Source organism: Otolemur garnettii, unplaced genomic scaffold (genome assembly GCF_000181295.1).
Source record: "Otolemur garnettii isolate 467f Iridium unplaced genomic scaffold, OtoGar3 scaffold00045, whole genome shotgun sequence".
Lineage (NCBI taxonomy): Eukaryota > Metazoa > Chordata > Mammalia > Primates > Galagidae > Otolemur > Otolemur garnettii.
Window position 1 is genome coordinate 1651400 of NW_003852440.1, and position 2548 is coordinate 1653947.

At 40.7% G+C, this 2548-nt stretch overlaps 1 protein-coding gene across 2 annotated transcripts in view; it reads left to right on the forward strand.

Moving 5' to 3' along the window:
- MARC1 (mitochondrial amidoxime reducing component 1) overlaps positions 1–2548 on the forward strand; it is a 34239-nt gene that overhangs the window by 23561 nt on the left and 8130 nt on the right. Inside the window, exon 7 of one of the 2 annotated variants that reach the window (XR_001161349.2) lies at positions 41–457. The exons of the other annotated variant lie outside the window; for it this stretch is intronic. The gene's annotated coding sequence lies outside the window, so the exon portion shown is untranslated. Of the gene's footprint in view, positions 1–40; positions 458–2548 lie in introns of those variants that run through there. 2 annotated transcript variants of the gene reach the window in all.

The window sequence follows — 2548 nt, forward strand, 5'->3', positions numbered from 1 at the left end:
GATCTGGGAAGCGTTCCTGGGTGCTGGTCCCCCTGACCAGGTGATCTGGGAAGCGTTCCTGGGTGCTGGTCCCCCTGACCAGGTGATCTGGGAAGTGTTCCTGGGTGCTTTGGCTACCAGTGTCTTCTTGCACTAATAATTTTATTTTTCATTTAGAATTTTCACAATTCAGATAAAGCAATGAAGACAACATTGCTTGGTGATTTTATCATTTTATTACTTTTTTATTTTTATTTTCACAGTTCAAACAAAGCAATGAAGACAACATTGCTTGGTGATTTTATCATTTTATTACCAAATTTGATTCCAAATTTTATTATGGAATGAATGTTAGGTTTATTTCTAACTGATTAGGTGTCATGATGGCATAGTGGTTATATAAAAAGTATCAATATATCTTAGAGAAGCTCACTGCTGGGATTTACTCTATGTAATTTTAGCAAAAATTAAAAAGGATAGATGAATACATAAAAAAATTTCAAAATAAAATTTGGATGATAATTATGTTGGAGTTTATTGCATTATTCTTTCTACTATGATGTTTACTTTAAAATTCCCTAAGAAAAAAATTTAAGTGAAAGATACAATTACAGAAAATAATTTAAAATTATATATAAAGATGGTCAAGGTAACATTAATTTTACAAAGATGATTACTAAATAGCATGTGTAGTATTTACCTTTTTGTTTTTGTTATTTAATTTTACTTTAAAAGAATATATAAATCCACATGAGTAGATAAAAGGCTGTAAGGCCAGGTGCGGTGCCTCACACCTGTAATCTTAGCACTCTGGGAGGCTGAAGTGGGAGAACTTCTTAAGGCCAGGTGTTTAAGCCTGTGCAAGTCAAGGCCCTAGACCAGTGATTTTCAACTGGTGTGCCATGAGAGAATCTTAGGTGTGTTATGAAATTTTTAAAAATATCATTAATTATTATTAATTATTATATTATCATTATTATATTTTTTTACTCTTTCTTTTGATAAACATAATTTAAGTGTGCTGCAGAAGATTAAAGGTTCAACTGTGCCATGAGATTTTTTAAAAAGTTGAAAAACACTGCCTTAGATTCTACCAAAAATAGAAGAAATCATGGCACACATCTGTAGTCCCAGGTACTTGGGAGGCTGAGGCAGGAGGATCGCTTGAGGCCAGGGGGTTTGAGGTTGCTGTGAGCTATGATTTCACCTCTGCACTCTGGCCCAGGTGACAGCAAGACCCTGCCTCAAAAAACAAAACAAACAAACAAACAAAGAAATGATGAATAGGTATAACTTGAGATGTTAATGGAGACACTTTGGGGAGAGTGTAGGCTTACAGAAAAAAATTATTCTTAGTTATAGTCTCTAAACTTTTTATAATTAACCTACATGACTTTTGCTAAAATAATAATAATTTAGGACCCACTTACTTCAGTGCTGGTATTTGCCAAATCTGGGACCCAGGAAATCGCTGAAACTCTGAACCTGAACTTATGGTGCTTATCTTAATTGGTCCCCTCCCACTGAATGCAGGGTCACAGATGGAGTGTCTTGTCTCAGATCTGCAGCCCTGAGACCCTTGGCTTTCGTCCTGACTTGGCAACCCCAGGCATCACTTGTAGAGGGGGAAGGGCAGGGAAGGCAGGGTCTGCCCTGGTAAAGCTCCAGAAGACTTGGAGAAAGAATGCAACTGAGGTGTGGCCTTCTTGTGGCAAAGCCATCGTGAAAGAGCATAAAATGGAGAAATTACGCTGGGGGTTTGTGGGGCAAGACTCATCCCCCCCTTCCTGCTGCCTCTCACCGTGCTCGAGGCCATTTTTGGTTCAAGAATTCAGTCGTCTTTGATCAACACCAGTCCCTCCCAGCCCCCTCCCTGCCCATGCAGTGTCTCAGAGCCACTGTCTGGGCCCTGTCTCGGGCAGGTTGAACCTGTGTCCCATCAGCTCATGCCCCTCTAAGCACAAGACCCTGGCCTGACCTCCCTGACCAGCACTGGCCATCTGTGGCGATGGGTCACAGTGTGAGGGCCAGGCCACAGCAAAGTGGACAGATGGCCATCAAGGGCCTAAGCCACCTGGCAGAGAGAAGGTAGTCAAGAGAGAAGTCAAACAGGGCGGTTAGGGGAGTTGAGAAAAAAGGGGGTTGTGGGGTTTGAGGAACCTCCAGGTGCACAGCAAATGGCTGCTTACTGCCCTCGTCCTCTGGCATTGGAGTGACCTGCAGGAGCATTCAAAGAGGGGATAGAGCAAAGTATCACAAGAATGGAAGAAAAAGTATCCAATGTACGCACCCCTATTATGAAACTAATTTATACCTTTTATATGAAAGCTATAACCCAATAACAGCCTAAGAATAGGGGGAGGAGGGAGGGAGGGGGATTAGAGGAATCACTTCTGAGGTTTATCTTACAAGGGTACAAGTGAATCTTTCTAAGAGTAGAATATGAACGTTTTAACACAATAACTAAGAAAATGACATGAAGGCTATGGTAACCAGTTTGATGGAAGTGTTTCAAAGAGGGGATAGAGACCACTCTAAGGCCAGTCCCGTTATTTTTATTTTTATTTTT